The sequence below is a fragment of the Lagenorhynchus albirostris genome, chromosome 17 (assembly GCF_949774975.1).
Source record: "Lagenorhynchus albirostris chromosome 17, mLagAlb1.1, whole genome shotgun sequence".
Taxonomy (NCBI): Eukaryota; Metazoa; Chordata; class Mammalia; order Artiodactyla; family Delphinidae; genus Lagenorhynchus; species Lagenorhynchus albirostris.
In genome coordinates, this window is record NC_083111.1 from 8,242,440 (window position 1) to 8,263,486 (window position 21,047).

At 41.1% G+C, this 21,047-nt stretch overlaps 1 protein-coding gene across 8 annotated transcripts in view; it reads right to left on the minus strand.

Moving 5' to 3' along the window:
* The window catches only part of ASPH (aspartate beta-hydroxylase), a 256,661-nt gene that overhangs the window by 132,296 nt on the left and 103,318 nt on the right, over positions 1–21,047 (minus strand). The gene's annotated exons all lie outside the window — the stretch shown is intronic.

Genomic DNA, 21,047 nt, shown 5'->3' on the forward strand with positions numbered 1-21,047 from the left:
ACAATATTCTATTGTATGTATGTGTCACATCTTCTTTATCCATTCATCTGTCGATGGACACTTAGGTTGCTTCCATGTCCTGGCTATTGTAAATAGAGCTGCAATAAACATCGTGGTACATGACTCATTTTGAATTATGGTTTTCTCAGGGTATATGCCCAGTAGTGGCATTGCTGGGTCGTATGATAGTTCTATTTTTAGTTTTTTAAGGAACCTCCATACTGTTTTCAAGAGTGGCTGTATCAATTTACATTCCCACCAACAGTGCAAGAGGGTTCCCTTTTCTCCACACCCTCTCCAGCATTTATTGTTTGATTTTTTCATGATGGCCATTCTGACTGGTGTAAGGTGATACCTCATTGTAGTTTTCATTTGCATTTCTCTAATGATTAGTGATGTTGAGCATCCTTTCATGTATTTGTTGGCAATCTGTATATCTTCTTTGGAGAAATGTCTATTTAGGTCTTCTGCCCATTTTTGGATTGGGTTGTTTGTTTTTCTGATATTGAGCTGCATGAGCTGCTTGTAAATTTTGGTGATTAATCCTTTCTCAGTTGTTTCATTTGCAAATATTTTCTCCCATTCTGAGGGTTGGCTTTTCATCTTGTTTATGGTTTCCTTTGCTGTGCAAAAGCTTATAAGTTTCATTAGGTCCCACTTGTTTATTTTTGTTTTTATTTCCATTTCTCTAGCAGGTGGGTCACAAAGGATCTTGCTGTGATGTATGTCATAGACTGTTCTGCCCATATTTTCCTCTGAGGGTTTTATAGTGTCTGGCCTTACATTTAGGTCTTTAATCCATTTTGAGTTTATTTTTGTGTATGGTGTTAAGGTATTCTTTTACATGTAGCTGTCCAGTTTTCCCAGCACCACTTATTGAAGAGGATATCTTTTCTCCATTGTCTATTCTTGTCTCCTTTACCAATGATAAGGTGACCATATGTGCATGGGTTTATCTCTGGGCTTTCTATCCTGTTTCATTGATCTATATTTCTGTTTTTGTGCCAGTACCATACTGTCTTGATTACTGTAGCTTTGTAGTATAGTCTGAAGTCTGGGAGCCTGATTCCTCCAGCTCCGTTTTTCTTTCTCAAGATTGCTTTGCCTATTCAGGGTCTTTTCTGTTTCCATACAAATTGTGAAATTTTTCGTTCTAGTTCTGTGAAAAATGCCATTGGTAGCTTGATAAGGATTGCATTGAATCTGTAGATTGGTTACTTGGTTATTTAGTAGTGTATTGGTTATTTAGTAGTGTATTGTTTAGCCTCCATGTGTTTGTATTTTTCACGGATTTTTTCCTGTAATTGATATCTAGTCTCATAGCGCTGTGTTTGGAAAAGATACTTGATACAATTTCAATCTTCTTAAATTTACCAAGGCTTGATTTGTGACCCAAGATATGATCTATCCTGGTAATGTTCCATGAGCACTTGAAAAGATAGTCTATTCTGTTGTTTTTGGATGTAATGTCCTATAAATATCAATTAAATCCATCTTGTTGAATGTGTCATTTTAAGCTTGTGTTTCCTTATTTATTTTCATTTTGGATGATCTGTCCATTGGTGAAAGTGGGGTGTTACAGTCCCATACTATTATTGTGATATTGTCGATTTCCCCTTTTACGGCTGTTAGCATTTGCCTTATGTATTGAGGTGGTCCTATGTTGGGTGCATAAATATTTACAACTGTTATATCTTCTTCTTGGATTGATCTCTTGATCATTATGTAGAGTCCTTCTTTGTCTCTTGTAATAGTCTTTATTTTAAAGTCGATTTTGTCTGATATGAGAAATGCTACTCCAGCTTTCTTTTGATTTCCATTTGCATGGAATATCTTTTTCCATCCCCTCACTTTCAGTTTGGATGTGTCCCTAGGTCTGAAGTGGGTCTCCTGTAGACAGCATATATATTGGTCTTGTTTTTGTATCCAGTCAGCCAGTCTATGTCTTTGAGTTGGAGCATTTAATCCATTTACATTTAAGGTAATTATCGATATGTATGTTCCTATTACCTTTTTAATTGTTTTGGGTTTGTTATTGTAGGTCGTTTCCTTCTCTTGTGTTTCCTGCCTAGAGAAGTTCCTTTAGCATTTGTTGTAAAGCTGTTTTGCTGGTGCTGAACTCTCTTAGCTTTTGCTTGTCTGTAAAGGTTTTAATTTCTCCATCAAATCTGAATGAGATCCTTGCTGGGTAGAGTAATCTTGGTTGTAGGTTTTTCCCTTTCATCACTTTAAATATGTCCTGCCACTCCCTTCTGGCTTGCAGAGTTTTTGCTGAAAGATCAGCTGTTAACCTTATGCGGATTCCCTTGTATGTTTTTTGTTGTTTTTCCCTTGTTGCTTTTAATATTGTTTCTTTGTATTTAATTTTTGGTAGCTTGATTAATATGTGTCTTGGTGTGTTTCTCCTTGGATTTATCCTGTATGGGACTCTCTATGCTTCCTGGACTTGATTGACTATTTCCTTTCCCATATTAGGGAAGTTTTCAACTATAATCTCTTCAAGTATTTTCTCAGTCCTTTCTTTTTCTCTTCTTCTTCTGGGACCCCTATAATTCGAATGTTGGTACGTTTAATGTTGTCCCAGAGGTCTTTGAGACTATCCTCAGTTCTTTTCATTCTTTTTTCTTTATTCTGCTCTGCAGTAGTTATTTCCACCATTTTATCTTCCAGGTCACTTATCCGTTCTTCTGCCTCAGTTATTCTGCTATTGATTCCTTCTAGAGAATTTTTAATTTCATTTATTGTGTTGTTCATCATTGTTTGTTTGGTCTTTAGTTCTTCTAAGTCCTTGTTAAACATTTCTTGTATTTTCTCCATTCTATTTCCAAGATTTTGGATCATCTTTACTATCATTATTCTGAATTCTTTTTCAGATAGACTGCCTATTTCCTCTTCACTTGTTTGGTCTGGTAGGTTTTTAATTTGCTCCTTCATCTGCTGTGTATTTCTCTATCTTCTCATTTTGTTTAACTTACTGCATTTGGGGTCTCCTTTTCTCACGCTGCAGGTTCATAGTTCCCGTTGTTTTTGGTGTCTGCCCCCAGTGGGTAAGGTTGGTTCGGGGGTTGGTAGGCTTCCTGGTGGAGGGGACTGGTGCCTGTGTTCTAGTGGATAAGGCTGGATTTTGTGTTTCTGGTGGGTAGAACTGCATCCAATGGTGTGTTTTGGGGTGTCCGTGACCTTATTATGATTTTAGGCAGCATCTCTGCTAATGGGTGGGGTTGTGTTCCTCTCTTGCTAGTTGTTTGGCATGGGGTGTCCAGCACTGTAGCTTGCTGGTCGTTGAGTGGAGCTGGGTCTTAATGTTGATATAGAGATCTCTGGGACAGCTTTCACCATTTGATAGTACCTGGAGCCGGGAGGTCTCTGGTGGACCAATGTCCTGAACTGGGTTCTCCCACCTCAGAGGCACAGGCCTGACACTCAGTCAGAGCACCAAACCCCCGTCAGTCACACAGCTCAGAAGAAAAGGGAGAAAAAAAGAAAAAAAAAATTATTAAAAAATAAAAAATTAAAAAAATATTAAAAATAAAAATATTAAAAAGTAATTTTCAAAGAAAGAAAAAAGAGAGCAATGAAACCAAGAAACAAATCCACAAATGGTAACAGGTGCTAAAAACCATACTTAAAAAAAAAAAATGGACAGACAGAACCGTAGGACAAATGGTAAAAGCAAAGCTGTACAAACAAAATCACACAAAGTGCACTGCCTCAATTTGGGATGCTTCATTGTCTATTCATGTATTCCACAGATGCAGGTACATCAAGTTGATTGTGGAGATTTAATCCGCTGCTCCTGAGGCTGCTGGAGGAGATTTCTCTTTCTCTTCTTTGTTCACACAGCTCCCGGGGTTCAGCTTTGCATTCGGACCCGCCTCTGCGTGTAGGTCTCCTAAGGGCGTCTGTTCTTCGCTCAGACAGGACGGGGGCTCTGGTTTGGGGGCTCTGGTTCACTCAGGCCAGGGAGGTGGGAGGGGTATGGATGTGGGGCGAGCCTGCGGGGGCAGAGGCCAGCGTGACATTGCACCAGCCTGAGGCGCGCCGTGCGTTCTCCTGGGGAAATTGTCCCTGGATCACGGGACCCTGGCAGTGGCGGGCTGCACAGGCTCCTGGGAGGGGAGGTGTGGATAGTGACTTGTGCTCTCACACAGGCTTCTTGGTGGCGGCAGCAGCGGCCTTAGCGTCCCATCCTCTGTATGGGAATCTCTCTGCTTTGCCCTCCGCACCTCTGTGGCTGTGCTCTCCTCCATGGCTCTGAAGCTTTCCGCCTCCGCCACCCGCAGTCTCTGCCTGCAAAGGGGCTTCCTAGTGTGTGGAAACCTTTCCTCCTTCACGGCTCCCTCCCACTGGTGCAGGTCCCGTCCCTATCCTTTTGTCTCTGTTTTTTCTTTTTTCTCTTGCCCTACCCAGGTACGTGGGGAGTTTCTTGCCTTTTGGGATGTCTGAGGTCTTCCACCAGTGTTCAGTGGGTGTTCTGTAGGAGCTGTTCCACATGTAGGTGTATTTCTGATGTATTTGTGGAGAGGAAGGTGATCTCCGTGTCTTACTCCTCCGCCATCTTGAAGGTCTTACTCCTCCTTCAAACTATCTTGACAAACATTTATGAAGTACCTCACAAGGTATTATGCTGGCTAATGAAGAGGATACAAAAATGAACTGTATATAATCCTGCTATAGACTGAATGTTTTTGTCCCCCTAAAACTCATATGTTGAAATCCTAACCGCCCAGGTAATGGTGTTAGGAGGTGGGGCGCTTTGGAGGTGATTGGGTCATGAAGGCCCCATTCACGAATGGGGTTAGTGCTTTGTAAAAAAAGACTCCACAGAGTTCCCTAGTCCTTTCTATCAAGTCAGGACACAGCAAAAATCTGCCATCCACATACCAGACTTCTTACCAGATACCAAATCTGCAGGTGCTTTGACCCTGGACTCCCCAGCCTCCAGGACTACGAGAAATAAATTTCTGTTAAGCCACACAGTTTATGGTATTTTTGTTACAGCAGCTTGAAAAGACTAAGAGAAAAATCTCTATTCTCAAATAATTGACATTAGAAAGTAAAAAAAAAAAAAAAATAAGGTAAATTAATGACTAGAATAGAATATTGAAAATTATTAGGCAAAATAAGAATTATAAAATACTTTGGGAACAAAAAGAAGCAAGGTATTACTTCTAATAGGAACAATAAGGTAAGAATTAAGGAAGAATTTGGTGTTTAGCTGAGTCTTGAAGCACAGATCTAACTTGGGATGAGACAGAAGCGGAGAAAAATCTTCCACAGAAAGAGGAAAATATGGAGGTGGAAACCTGAAAGAGGACAGTTCAGGGATCTGTGGGAAGTCTGGTGGAATTTCACAGGGCTCTGGGTGAGGAATAGTGATGATCAAGGCTTCACAGAAGGCTCAGAGTCAGATTATGGAGTTTCTTGAACAGCTGTCTGAGGAATTCAGACTCTGTTCCACAGGCAATGGTTACTGATGGTTTTAATGAATGATCATAAATAACCTGCGTTTTAGGAAGTTTCTCTTGTCGTGAATACATATAAGTGGAAAGGTAAAGAGTATAAGAAGAAGTGATTGTGGAGAGAAGGGAACCCTCCTATGCTGTTAATGGGAATGTAAATTGGTGTAGCCACTATGGAGAACAGTATGGAGGTTCCTAAGCTAAAAACAGAGCTACCATATGATCCTGCAACCTCACTCCTAGGTATATATCCAGAAAAAACCACAACTGGAAAAGATACATGCAATACAATGTTCATAGCAGCATTACTCACAATAGCCAAGACATGGAAGCAACCTAAGTGTCCATGGACGGATGAATGGATTAAGAAGATGTGGTATACACACTCACACACACACACACACACACACACTGGAATATTACTCAGCCACAAAAAAGAATGAAATAAGGCCATTTGCAGCAACATGGAGGGACATAGATTACCATACTATGTGAAGTAAGCCAGAGAGAGAAAGACAAATATCATATGATACCACTTATAGGTAGAATCTAAAAAAAAAAAAAGATACAAATGAACTTATTTACAAAATAGAAATAGACCCACAGACATAGAAAACAAACTTATGGTTACCAAAGGAGAAAGGGGGGTCAGGATAAATTAGGAGTGTGGGATTAACAGATACACACTACTATATATAAAACAGATAACCTCAAAGACCTACTGTATAGCACAGGGAACTATATTCAATAGTTTGTAATAACCTATATGGAAAAATAATCTAAAAAAGAATATATATATATATATGAGAAACTGAATCACTGTGTTGTACACCCGAAACTAACACAACATTGTAACTCAACTATACTTCGTTAAAAAAAAAAAGTGGAAGTGATTGTAAGAGTCTGAGGAGAAGCTGTCACAGGGCTGAGGGAACGGCAGTGCAGGGAGAGAGCCAATTTCCTGGCTAAATGAAATGGTTAAATTTTAGGGAAAAGAAGATTTGAAAATAAAACTCTTAGAAATAATTTCATTTGCCAATATCAAAGAAAAAAGCTGTAATTTCTCACCAGTAAAACTTAGATCCAAATCTATCTTCACTTGAATAAAAATGAATCTACTAATTTCACTGTGTTTCTAGATGATCATGTTTTTTTAACAGAATGCACTACTCAGCATGCTGTCACTTAGAAGGTGGTGACATTCTAAAACATGACAGATGACTGTCAGCCTGAAAGATAGGATCTATGTTGTGATTCTTTTTATGAATAACGTGTAGCTTATTTTTATGCAACGGCACACTGCATGTTTGGGTTTTAACAGATGGTAAACTCTTTTTACCAGGGTTTTAAACTTGCAAACTGGGAATGAAAACTATTTATACAGTACACACTTTAGCTGATCCTATCTTTGGACACGTTTAATTAAAGAGTGAGCTACCAATAGCACAATCAAGCAGACACATGGGAGAAGCAGGAACTTGCTTCCTTGCTGAATACATTATTTTACCCCAGCAATTAATGGCACGATTGAGTTTTATAATAAATCCCTTAAGCATTTAGCTTTTTAAGTTAGCTGTTTTCCAAAGCAGTGTTAATAAAGCTTTAACACCCGAGGCAGAAGGAAAGCACATGGGGTTCATGGAAGCAGTTAAAAAGCAAGATGCAGTATGAATCAAAGTGACAAGGCAACAAAATAAAAAGCTCACCCAAGTTCATTAGTTTTATGCAGAAGCTATAATTTGCAATTAATGCTACTTCCACCTTGAGCAGAGTTGATATTATATAATCATGGTAGCTAACTGACCCTGAAGGCTCCAGATAAATAATACATAAATAGTTCTAGAAATAGGCTCTAATTTAATCTATTTGGTGAACCAGGAAAGGAACAAACAAAAGGTACCATCAGTGTTATTGAAGAAACAAAGGAAAGTACTTTAAAAATCACTGGATAGGGCTTCCCTGGTGGCGCAGTGGTTGAGAGTCCGCCTGCCGATGCAGGGGACACGGGTTCGTGCCCCGGTCCGGGAGGATCCCACATGCCGCGGAGCGGCTGAGCCCGTGAGCCGTGGCCGCTGGGCCTGCGCGTCCGGAGCCTGTGCTCCGCAGCGGGAAAGGCCACAGCAGTGAGAGGCCCGCGTACCGCAAAAAAAAAAAAAAAAAAAAAGGATTAAAAATCACTGGATATTAAAAAAAAAAAAGAATTATAATTTTCCCCCAAAGTGGTAGTTGTCAGGAGTTTCAAAATGGGACTCTAATCAATGTCAATTGTTCCATAGACAGCATTCCTGTGATACCCTAATAGCACTGCTCTTGGAGTTAAGATGAGCTGGCTGTATGCAGAAACACGTAGGAGTTGTTTTTCTTAACCCATCATCCCTGTCATTAAAAATACTTAGGGGGCTTCCCTGGTGGCGCAGTGGTTGAGAGTCCGCCTGCCGATGCAGGGGACACGGGTTCGTGCCCGGTCCGGGAAGATCCCACATCCCGCGGAGCGGTTGGGCCCGTGAGCCATGGCCACTGAGCCTGCGCGTCCGGAGCCTGTGCTCCGCAACAGGAGAGGCCACGGCAGTGAGAAGCCCGCGTACCGCAAAACAAAAAAACAAAACAACAACAACAAAAAAATTAGGTATCTGAATTCTCAGGTCTATGCGACGAGACCTGCACGGATACAACCCTCGTTCGCTAACTGAGGGCCAGCCCAAATGTCACCCTCTATGAAGACGTCCGTTCTTTCCACCTACCCTCCCACCCCCAGTAGTGAGTTATTCCCTCCTTGGTGCTCCCACCGTGTTTTGCTCATAACCTCTGCCTCCTTATATCGTTTGCTTTATTTTATTTGCTCTATTTTCAGGGCACTCCACAGAGCATGGCAAACAAAGCTGAAACACTGGTTAATTTAATGAATCGTCCCTCTTAACTAGAAGCTGCTGTCCCTTGACTCAGTTCCCACGCTCGTTCTTTAAGAAGTCAACACACATAGGGGTGAACCGGGACTATACCTTCACCCAACACAAGTGAATCTCCGGTAAAAGAAATGTATTAGGATATATGCAATTCCTACCCTTACTCCCTTCATCCACATGAGCTGACTTCTTAAGAATTAACTCAAAGGCAAAATCAGTCTTCTCTGGTTCTACCATAATCAAATGGACAAATGTACTTATGATTTGAAATAAGTTTAGAATTTACAATATAAGTTGCTGCACATTTGCCTTAAATGATTAGTATCTCTAGTAGTGAACAATTTGGAGGATGTATGAAATAGATTCCTTTAACTACCTCAGTGGTTTTTTTTACGACTTTAACAGAAAAGAGTTTATAAAAAGTTCTCCCTGGCCATCCAAGAAGGCATACATGGCAGTGAACCACAATGCCGAGCAGCTTCTGTGTGTAAAGCACAGCTGGGCCCCATCAGGAGAGGGCAAAGCATGAAACAAAATAGTGCAATATATTTGCTCTCTATTATTAGGTTTATATTTTTACCCGAACATCTTCATCCCATATAGGAACATATCTTCAATCAATGATATGTCCTAGGTCCCCAGATGTTTTATAACCTGCACATGATGAGGGTTAAATTAGTTAAACAGCAAAAATCCCAAAGAGAGCAGTTTCTGCCCCTGGCTGCTGCAGGAGGGTGGAGAAAGGGGACAGTAGGGCCAGAGGGCTTGAGCACAGTCTGCCTGGAAGTGGGTGTCTCCTAGTCAAAGGCCAGAGAGGCAGTCAGTGTCTTCCCAGGTGACATCTGTGTAGCGTTGGAAGGGCTGAAGTTGCTTCCAACATTTGCTGACATCAGTGCGACAGTAACTAGTGGTAACAGAAAAAGCTAGACTTAGGAAAGCGTCATTGTTCTTTAATACCTGAAGTTTGAGTGCGGGTAGATGGCGACTGAGAATTCGTTAACATTTTTCTCTTAGTCCCGATTTAAATTTGCAAGGTTTAGCAAAGGAATGGGCCCATGTGAGGTGAGAAGAGCGTTTGCAGATGAGACAGAACATGAGCCGCGAAAGAGGAAAAGGGTCCAGAACCAAATTCAGACACAGACACCCTGCCCAGCTCAGCATCCTACCAACGCCACAGTGAGGAAGTAGCCGGTTCTCAGACCTGCGCCGCTGGGGCAGGGGTCTGCTTACCATTTGTGGCGCGTATATTTATCTTTAGGAGAGATGTTTAATAAACTTAACGATAGTTCTTTCCATAGTATAGGTTCAGCTCCTCTCAAATAATCCTTTTGTTGTCTTTATATTTTATTAAAGAGTCCCTTCAAATTGGATTCAAATATTATCAAGGAATGGTATCGGAACCAAGTGGACCCAATGAAGAAGTTTTAGTTAAGAGGATCCTGGTGCACGGACCAAGTTGACCAGGTCATCAGCATGCCTTACCTAGTACTTCTCAACATGTCTGCTCATTATAATGACTGAGCTCCAGAGCCAGGAAACCACAGTATCTGGGCGTGGGATCCGGGGCACTTCTGAAAACTCCCACATGTGACTCTAACATGGAGGCGGGGCTGAGAAATGCTGCATTACACACCGGTGCCTACACGGAAGCCAGTTGTGTTTAGGTGCCTCCCTGGTTTCAGTAGCAGTTCATTATCCATATACCAGCTTCCAATGTTCTGGATGGAGGGCGAGGAGGCCAGTGGGGGGTTAAATCAAAGCATTAAGGCAGCTGATAAACCTTGAGTGCCGCTGATGTCCCTGCACCAACCCCGTGCCCTGCTGCCATCACCCTGGACCTAAGAGTTCATGGCAGGGCTGGCGGTGGGCTCTACCCTACGCCAGGGCCTCTGGAGAATATCAGTGCTCCTCTTCCATGTGAAAATACTTTGTCAGCAAACATCCTCCCACTCCCAGCCTTTCTTGTGGTCTTTTCCCGAATCCCTGTGAGAGTTAGTGGCTTCTCCCCATTCCTAAGATATATCTGCCTGTTGCCTACTGGATGGCCTTCCGACACCACCTGCTGCTCGTGCCTGACTTTCCTGAGTGTCTGTCTGACCTTAGGCTCCAGCCACTCCCATGCTGCTCTGTGCCACTGCTGAGCAGCCTCAATAACAGCAAAGGGCTGTAGGATCTAAGCAGATAAAGTAGAAAGAACATTCTAGCAAAGGAGAAAAGCACGACTGACACGGTGTTAGGGATAAATAGACCAGCTTCCCAGGCAGAACGTAATCAAATCCCCCAAACTGAAACAGAAAGGATGTGACTTATTTTCACTATTACTAATACTTTCTGTTGTCAACACATATTTTATTTTTTTTTATTATTATTATTTTTTTTTGCGGTACCGGGCCTGTCACTGTTGTGGCCTCTCCCGTTGTGGAGCACAGGCTCCGGACGCGCAGGCTCAGCGGCCATGGCTCACGGGTCCAGCCGCTCCGCGCCATGTGGGATCTTCCCAGACCGGGGCACGAACCCGCGTCCCCTGCATCGGCAGGCGGACTCTCAACCACTGCGCCACCAGGGAAGCCCCATATTTGATTTTTTAATGAAAAATATAAACATATGGCAAGAATTACTGCTGTAAATGTCAGTACAATTCACCATTATATCAGAAGAATGAAAAATGCTGGGAGGAAGGACTCTGTAATCAGACTGAGATAATTCTCAGTAATACCTTTTTCAAACTAAGGCACGCTCCAACTTGAAGTCTTGTTTAAGTAAATGAATCTATTCAACTACCAACAGCACTGTCTTTTTACGGCACATTTTTTGAAAGCTTAATTTCAAGCTAGCTTGGGCATATGTAGCTAATATGTCACTCCTTAATATGCTTAGTCTTAATATGCTCACTCCTTAATATGCTTATTGTCTATACAAACAGACAATGTGTTAATACACAAAAAATGGATTATTCTGATGCAGAGTCTCATTTCCCATCAGTTAAAAGAAAATTTAGATCCTAATGATAATTGTAAAACACACTAATATCGGAGTTTTTTCCTTAAGAAACCTATTTTTCTTCCCTGCTCACGTTGTCACAATCATTACAGAAATGAGCATTGTAAAATGTTGAGTGTTCAATGGGAAACATTAGAATGGGATTTTAATGATAACAAAGAATTTGCCATTATTGTCCTGTGGTGTATTTGACGGAAGAGCCACTCTAGTGGAAACAGGTGCCTGAATTATCACTCGTACTACAATACAGTTAAAAATCATGAAATGAAAAATAAAAACAAAGCAAATGTGTATTTCAACACAGCTAAAAACCTCTGCTTCACTTGCTGAGACTGGTAATATATGCTGAGCTTATTGAAATCACTAAAATTGCTGTAATTAAACTTCTCTCTAAATCAGACTTGTATAAGAGTCAGAAATCTCCTATAATTAACTTATCTGGAGAAGTAATCAGACAATAACTGCTGGTATATTTTAGGAACCACTAAGACTACTGTAGCTGTTGAATGTAATGACTATAATAAGTCTCTAACAGCAGTTATCTCATAATGTCTTTTCACAGCTGCAAGGGTGGAAGGGAGATTGTTTTTTCAAAGCTTTGCCCTGAGTTGGCTTAAGTGTGTTATTGCTACATTGCTCTTCTACATTAAGGGAAAATTCTGAAGCCATAGTGGTGTGGCCTGAACTGAACCACCAGCCTACGCTACATCTAAATGGGTTGTGGTACTAATAATGAAAAACTTACAGTGTTTTAGGGACTGCTAAAGACAATGAACCAAAGCACCTCCAATCGACAGCTGAAAGACAGAAGACCTACATACACTGACGGTGCAGGAACTGAGTTCAAGGCAGTGATGACTTGGTCATGCCCATGTACGTCAATGAAAAGGACCCTAAGAGACCAAATACTTGAAGCTTGATGACAGGGGTCTCCACAGTCAGAAACTACAGTTCTTATCTCAATAAGATAATGAATAAATTCTTTGCTGGAAGCATTTATTCTTTGCCTCACTCTTCCCAAGCTCCCAGAAACAAAATCATCTGAATCAAGGTTGTCCAATGTTTTTGTACATACTTTATTATTTTATAATGGCAAAGTATATGAAAGCACGGTGACATTGTTAGACCTGTTCAAAGTACCAAAACAGACCAGAGAACACCATTCTCTCACGTATTCATTCATACACTCATTTATCCCAACCATTATGTACCTGTAAGGCATGGTACATGAAGTTAATAGAGTAAAAACCAATTGGGAAAATATTTTGGTAATACAAAAATCCAACAAGGGGTTAATATCAGTAATACACATGAAACCACTGAAAATCAACAAGAAAAATTTTTTTAACTAAAATACGAAGAGGCAGTTCACAGTCAGGGAATCCAGAACGGGTTGGAGATATCCAGCTTCTTCAATATTCAGAGTGTTAGTATTCTATATTTCACTCATTAAATCAATGAAATATCGCTGAAACATTAAAACAATTATTTGAAGGCACTAGAACATGACTAAAGACAGGGAGAAACTTAAAAATAGAAGAGTTTATTCTTGAAAGATTGTTTCTACATTGGGTAAGAATGATGAGTTTGTGGTTTTCTTGCATGGGCAGTGTCCTTCCTCACTGAAGGGCGTGGATGGCGGCATTCAGAGCGACAGAGCAGATAGAAATTTAAAGGAGAAATGTTGGAAGCAGGAGAGCCACAGAAGGACTGAGATCCTGAGAGTAAACTCTGCCCAAATCCCTGGCTGATGGTTAACTTTCCATCTTCATGGGTAACCCCAGGGAGGCTGGTGAAAAAGCAAGCAGAAACTCGAAGAAGATGCATTCGTTATACATGACTGCAAAACAAACTACCCCCAAACTTAGCAGCTTACAACCACCATAAACATTTATTATCTTACACAAGTTCCTCCTCCTCCACAGACCTGCCTAAAGGGCTGCTTGTATGTTCTCATAACATGGCAACCGGTTTCCCCCAGAGCAAGTAACCAAAGGAAAGCAAGGTAGAAGCTGCAATGTCTGTCCTGACCTAGCCTTGGAAGTCACACTCTGTCATTTCTGCAATACCCTCTGGGTCACACAGGTTCGCCCTATTCAGTGAAGAGAGGACTACAGAGAGGCATGACTGCTAGGAGGCAGGAATCATCGGGAGACTTCATGGCAGCAAAAACTATGGCAGAAATCGATCTTCAAAACACATAACTGCTTCTGGTGAAATCTGTAAGTTTGTTGTGTCTTGCCTGAATACATTTCTCAATACACACACAGTTTGAGTAGCAGAAAATAGATGTCCTCCTGGCTTGAGATATAATTTGCGCAGAAGGTAGCGCTGGCAAAGCAACCGGAAACTTAGACGGGGAATCCCACATGCAAAGGGAAATCTCAGAAGCCAGCCCCGAGATCTGAGTATGAATCCTGCCCAAATCTTCAGCAGACCAGTAAATTATGCAGGCACAGGGCACCTCGACCGCCACCCACCAGAGGGCTAGACTTAAAAACAGCACTTAGAAGCCAAAAACCCTGAGCAGAGGCAGTCGCTGCTTCCTACTGCAGGGGAGACAGATTTTTTCCGTTTGAAAGCAAATTTCTGTTTCCAAGCAAATTAACTGTGTACAAGACACCAACAACTCCCAGAAAAAGCAAAACAAATTCCAGAGATGCTGCAACATATAACATACACAATCCAGCTTTTGACCAAAAATTACTAGACATGCAAAGGAAAAGGACTCTCCTAACTCAATCAGGATACAAAAAGGGAGGCAATAGCGACTGCCTTTGAGTGTGCCCAATACCAGGTGTATCAGAAAAACACTTCAAATCAGTGATTATAACTGAACACAAAGGATTACAGAAAAAACAAGGTTTTCATGAGTGAACAGATACAAAATCTTGACAGTGAAATGGAAACTATAAAAAAGAAGCAATTGGAAATCTAGAGCTGAAAAGAACAGTAGCTGGAAGGAAATTTTAACTAGATGGACTCAACAGCAGATTTGAAATGGCAAAAGAAAGAATCACTGAACTTAAAGATAGAGCAATAGAAATTATGCAATACAAAGGAAAGAAATGAACGAAGGTTCAAAACCTGTGGGACAGTATCATGCAGTCCAACGTGTAACTAATTGGAACACCAGAAGTAGTGAAGAGAGAAAGAAGGAAAAAAAATACTGGAAATAATGGCTAAAAAATACTTAATTCACAAGATCTTTTTGATAAGGATTACATGAGAAACTATGTGAAAATAACTTGAGATATAGTACATTGTAGACACGAAGTTCATTCATACTTGGATATTCTGTTTATAATTCTTCCTTCCCACCATTTAGGCTATTTGCATCTCATATTATCACCATCAGATGAAGAGGCAATCAAAGGAAATGGAATTAACCACATTTTTTCATACTACAACTATTTTATTCAGCTCCTACTATGTAATGGTTAATTGCCACTGGAGAGATGTAATGGTTAATTTGATGCATCAGATTAACCAGGCTATGGTATCCAGATATTTGGTCAAACTTATCTGGATGTTGCCGTGAAGGTATTTTTTTAGATGAGAAGATACTTTTTAGATGAGACTAACATTTCAATCAGTCGACTTCGAGTAAAGCAGATTTTTCTCCATAATGTCAGTGGCCTCATCCAATCAGTTGGAGACCCAAAGAAAAAGACTGACACCCCTCCCACCTCCAAGAGGGAATTCTGCCTCCAGAATGTCTTTGTCCTTGAGCTATAACATCAACTCTCTTCTGGGTCTCCAGTTTGCCTGCCTGCCTGCCCTGCAGATTTTAGACTTGCTGCCCGTACAATGTTATGAGCCAGTTCCCTAAAATACATCTGTGTCTGTGTTTCTCTCTAAACACACACACACACACACACACACACACACACACACACACACACACACTCTATTGGTTCCTTCTCTGGAGAACCTTGACTAATACAAGGGTGGAGGAGGTCATGGTTCCCACCCTTAAGAAGTTTTTTGTGTGTGTGTGTAAAAATTAAGGGGAAAACTCAAAATACATGTCAAAAATCTGAAACACGAGGTTTCTTGGGAACAGAGAGGAGAAGTACATCTTCTAGCCTCGGGTAGGAGATGGGGGTGTAGTCAGGGAAGGCTTCCTGGCAGAGGTCATCGCTGAGCTCAGTTCTGAGGAACAGGAGTTTGTGACTGTGAGGTGGGGAGTCAAGGAAGTGCATTTTGAACAGAGGAAAGACATAAGCAGGAGCCAGATCCTGAGACGCTTCAGGTGCTGCTGTAAGGAGTCTAGTTTTTAATCCTCAGGGCAGTGTTCTCCATTTTTGCTCAGATACGTTATACACAGTTGTAAGAATCCCAGGAAAATCTTCATGGAGACAGACATATTGATATTTTAAAAACATGAAAACTTCTTAATTAGGCTTGATTATTGCCCTTGTTGGCTCTCTCTCTATTTTCCTTATGATCACAGAAAACTCAGAAATATCCATATGAGGTACTGGTTGCATTAAGCTGATTTAAGGGCAGTAATATAGCCATCCCAGACTTTTCTTTAAGTTGCATGAAAAATGTCATTTGTTAGTGTAAATGTGACTTGTTTTCTAGTGCCATCTGGTGTTTTGCTGAGGCACTATTACTTTTAAAAGAACACCAATAGTAACCAGGAAATCTTTAAATGCCTTCTTAAAGACGTTCACAAAATTTAGTGAGTAAGCATATCCTTAATTGTAATGCATAATATAGTGGGACATTAAATATTAGTCTAAATCAAAGGACAATTTCTGGAAAAGACCCTGATCCAGAAGCAATTTTATCTAACACAACACACACACACACACACACACACACACACACACACACACACAGACATACAAACACATGCAAAAGCACATTCCCTTTTTGCAGGCATGGGTATATTCCATTGCTCCTCAAATTTCTTTAAAGGCTCACAAATCCTGTTCTAATAACTGACATTTGACATGTATTAAATCAGTAACACACTGCATACTTTTAACGTTCAATGAATTTGTTAACGCACAGCTTTTTAAGAAGTCACGTTTGACTCCTTTCTCTCATACCCCATATCCTAACCATTAGCAAATCCTACAGACCTCACATGGGAATATATGCAGAATCTAACCACTGCTCGCCACATCTACCCCACATCCTAATCCCAGGTGTCACCATCTCATGCCCGGACCACTGCAAGCATCTCCTAAGTGGCCTCCCTGCTTCCAATTTTGCATCCCTACATCCAGAATGAACCTTTTGAAACATAAAGCAGATCATATCAATCTTCCTCTCAGAATCTCCCAATGGCTTCCCATCTCACTTGAGATCATATTCAAAGCCCTTCTTCAAAGCTTTATGTGACTTGGACCCTATAACCCCTCTGATCTCACCCCCTCCTCTCTCTCTCCCTTCATATTCCTCACCTGCCACACTAGCCTCCCCACTAATCCTCACATGTGCTAAGCACACCTCCCCGAGGGACTATGAATATGTTTTTCATATTCATATTCCACCCCTGGAACTCACTTCTCCCAGGTGGCTGCAGAGCTCACGCCCTTGCATCTTGCATCTCCCATCTCCAAATGTCACTGTCCAAGAGGCCCATCAACAGAGCAACACCCCAGCCCACTGTCATTCTCTGTACTCTTTTCCTCTTTTATATTCCTTTTCATAGTTATCACTGCATATTATATTCTATTTTTTTAAAATTATATACTTCCCTACATACACATACACTAAAATATAAGTTATAAGTACCACGAGAACTGAGACTTTGTTTTTATTGAATGTTTTAGCCCCAGTGCCTAAAACAGGGCCTGGCACATAGCAGGTACTCAATATGTTCTGAATAAATGGATGAATAAAAATAACTGTTTGAACTGGACATTTCATAAGCCATTTTTGTGTTGCATGACTTTGTTACTCACAATCCCATTCTGTGGCTGTGGAATATGGAATGTGTGGGAAAAGATGACATCCAGTGGGGAGAAACTGATACAGCAATTTTAGCTAAAACAGATGTAAATAAACTGATTCAATTTAAGAAGCTGGCATCTCCAAAGAGGGCCTGTTTTGGAATTAGCCCTATTCCAAACCTATGACTCTATCAAAATATACTAAACCTGATTCTCTAAAAGAAAAGGATCATATAATTATTAATTCTAAGTAAAAATAATATCTTCCCCCTCTCATCCGTGGTTCTTTGATAAAGAACTTGAGGGAGGTAACGCGGTAGAAAATTAGACAACCTAATGGTTCATCCTGAGACAAATTTACAATTACTATTTTAAAAAATCTCCATTTCTATTATTATGAAATTAATGTCTGGCAATTAAAACATTCAATTTTTTCACCACATATTCCAGAAATGGAATATTTCCCCTTCCCTCTGCCCTTCCAGTTAACAGCACTGTATGAATCTATCTGAGTAAAAAACGGATGGAATTCCCAAAGCTGACAATTTGCTCAAATAGGATTTTCAGTAAATCTGGGGTAACATTGATTCATTATGTCTTTTAATCCTAAGACTCTTCTTGGATGTCACAATCAATAAAAGACTTCAGTTGCCAACATCCCTCGGTTGGTACTGATATAGGTATTAATATAAGTTCTACATGATGGAGTGAGAAGCCGGTCAGGTGCAGCTGCTGCGGATTCTCTCCACAGGTTCCGTGAAGAAATAGCCAAGGGAGCCCACCTCCCAGGCCACTGGAAAGATCGCTTTAGGCTCAGAACCCCGGGAGGGTAAAGCTGTGCAAAGGGTACCAGAGGGAACCGGGCAGTGCAGAGGGACACACAGCCCCAGGGAGGAAACGGAGCCCTGCAGAGTGAGCAGCCTGAGGTCACAGGAACGCTGTGCACAGCGTCTGGAGCAGGGTTTGTCCCTGTTTACGTCGGCAATAAGTGACCTCCACAACCCACCCTCCCGTCTCTATCTCTGCAAGTAGGTGCTGGAGTGAGCCTCCCAGAAGCCAAGCAGTCAGAGTGTGAAGTGGAAAGGCTCTGCTCTGCACAGGCACTTGCATGGGCTGGGCGTGGCGCCCCACTGCACGAAGAAACCAATCCTGACTCTGCCATGGTCTGGCCCCTGACTTTCTCTCCAACTGCCCTGCACACACTCTCAGCTTGTTAGGGGTGCTCCAGCTTCTCAGGCCTTCGCTCCCGCCTCAGGACCTTTGCACAGACTGTTCTCTGCTTGGAGTGCTCTTAGCCAAGTCTTCCCACAGCGGCCTTGAGCACATCATTAACCTCCTCAGAGACCTTCTGAGAGTGAGAACCCGAGGCGTGAGGGCTGTAAACCACTGGAAAGGACTTCGGTTTTACCCTGCGGAAGATGTGAAGAGGCTGGAGGCATGTGAGCAACATGCTACGACTTAGGTTTGAAAACGGTCACCGTGGCTACTGAATTGAGAAAGATTATAGAGACAAAGCAAGGCCAGTTAGGAGGCAAGTGAAATAATCAGGCAAGAGATGGCGGCAGCTGGGACCCAGGTGGCAGACGGGGGGAGGTGGCAGGAAGTAGCTGGATTCAGGATCCATTCGGAAGAGAGGACAGGGTTTGCTGATGGAATGACAGGGAGGCAGGAAAGAGAAGATTTGTAGGAGGAGTGTATTTTCAGGGGAAGGTCAGGAGTTCCGTTTTATACTTTTTAAGTTTGTTGCGATTATTTGATACCCAACTGAGGGCACCAGGTAGCCATCAGGTAGACAGCTGGACATACCTGTCTAGAGTTCAGGGAAGAGGCCCAGCCTGCAGTTAAAGCAGTAGTCTTTGGCAGAAAGACATATTTAAAGCCATGAGATTTGATGGGATCATCAAGGGAGTGTGTGTAGATGGAGAAACACTCTGAGGACTGATCCTGGAGCCTCCAATGCTTGAGGGTCAGGGCGAAAAGGAGCAACCACCCCAAGAGGCTGGGAAAAAGCAAACAGTAGAGATAGGAGGAAAGTCAGAAGACCGTGGCATCTTGCAGGCCAAGGGAAGGAAGTGTTCCGGAGGACAGGAAGTGATCAGTTCTATCAAAAGCTGCTGATACCCTCCTCTCTGCTTTGTCTTTTCTCCTTAGTACTCATCACTACCCAACAGAGTAAGTCATGAATATAGTGGAAGATGGGGGAGGTAAGGCAGCATGGAGAGCTTGTGTGAGTAGATGATCAGGTGAAATCCCAGTCATCTATATATAAAAGCCAGCCAACGGTTTCCAACATGGAGGAGAAAATTGCGGAATTCAGAAGTTATTTAGAAATGCGTAGGTGTAAACAACTTAAATGTCCATTGACAGATATAAGGATAAAGATGTACTACATATGTACAATGGAGTAGTACATATATACAATGGAATACTACTCAGCCATACAAAAGAGTGAAATAATGCCATTTGCAGCAACATGGGTGCACCTAGAGATTATCATGCTAAGTGAAGTCGGAAAGAGAAAGACCAATACCATATGATAGCACTTAAATGTGGAATCTAAAATATGACCCCAATGAACCTATCTATGAAACAGAAACAGACTCACGGACATAAAGAACAGACTTGTGGCTGCCAAGGGAAAGGGGGGTGGGGGAGGGATGGATTGGTAGGTTGGGGTTAGCAGATTTAAGCTATTATATATGGAATGAATAAACAACAAAGTCCTACTGTAGAACACAGAGAACTATATTCAATATCCTATGATAAACCATAATGGAAAAGAATATTTAAAAAAACAATATATATAAATGTATAACTGAATCACTTTGCTGTACAGCAGAAATTAACACAACATTGTAAATCAACTGTATTTCAATTAAAACAAAAGAAATGCATAGGGAAGTACTAGAAGAAACAACTAAAAATGTTGGGATGGGACTCATCGATAGGGAATAGTAGGGTGGAAGAATATTATTTTTCTTTATAAGTCACACTTTAAAAATTAGACCTGTATATCACTTTAATATAAAATTAAAAACAACTAGTCAGAAAAAAAAATGCATGAGCTAAATGCTTGGTTCCCAGCCTAAGGGCTATAAAATAATGGCCACAGGCCAGTAACTCCATATACTCAAGTAGTATTTACATACTGAGTAAGTAAGATCTTGGACCTTACTCGAACTGTACCTTTTAAGCATAAACACTTCTTTTATCACCACAAATTAAAGCCATTCCTGAAACTCCAATAATGTTTAATCATTGACGATTTTATCATTCAATTGACTCTAAAAGTATAAACACTATTCTATGATCATCCATATAATATTTATAAATTTAACTATAAATTTAATAGCTCCTCACTCTAATGACCTTTGTGAGAGTTGAATTAAAATGCTACACCATTCTTAAATTTATTAGAATGCCTCTGTCATAAGTTCTCAGAAGGCAGAGATGACGTTTTCTATATGGATGTAACTGTTTGCATGCCTTTCTTTCCAACAATTCAGAGTTCCTTGAAAAAAGAACACGTTCTAATAATCTTTGGATCTCTCTACCTTGGATCTCTCTACTTAGCACCTTTGTCAACAAAGGTGACAATAATAATTAACGTTTCCTAAGTGCTTTCCCTGTGCTAGGCACTGCTTTAAGAACTTTACATATATTTTCACTTAATTACTATTGTGGAAACAGTTCCTGGAAGTTGGTACTATTATTATTATTCCCATATCACAGAAGAGGAAACTGTGGCACAGAGGCTAAGTAATTCTCAA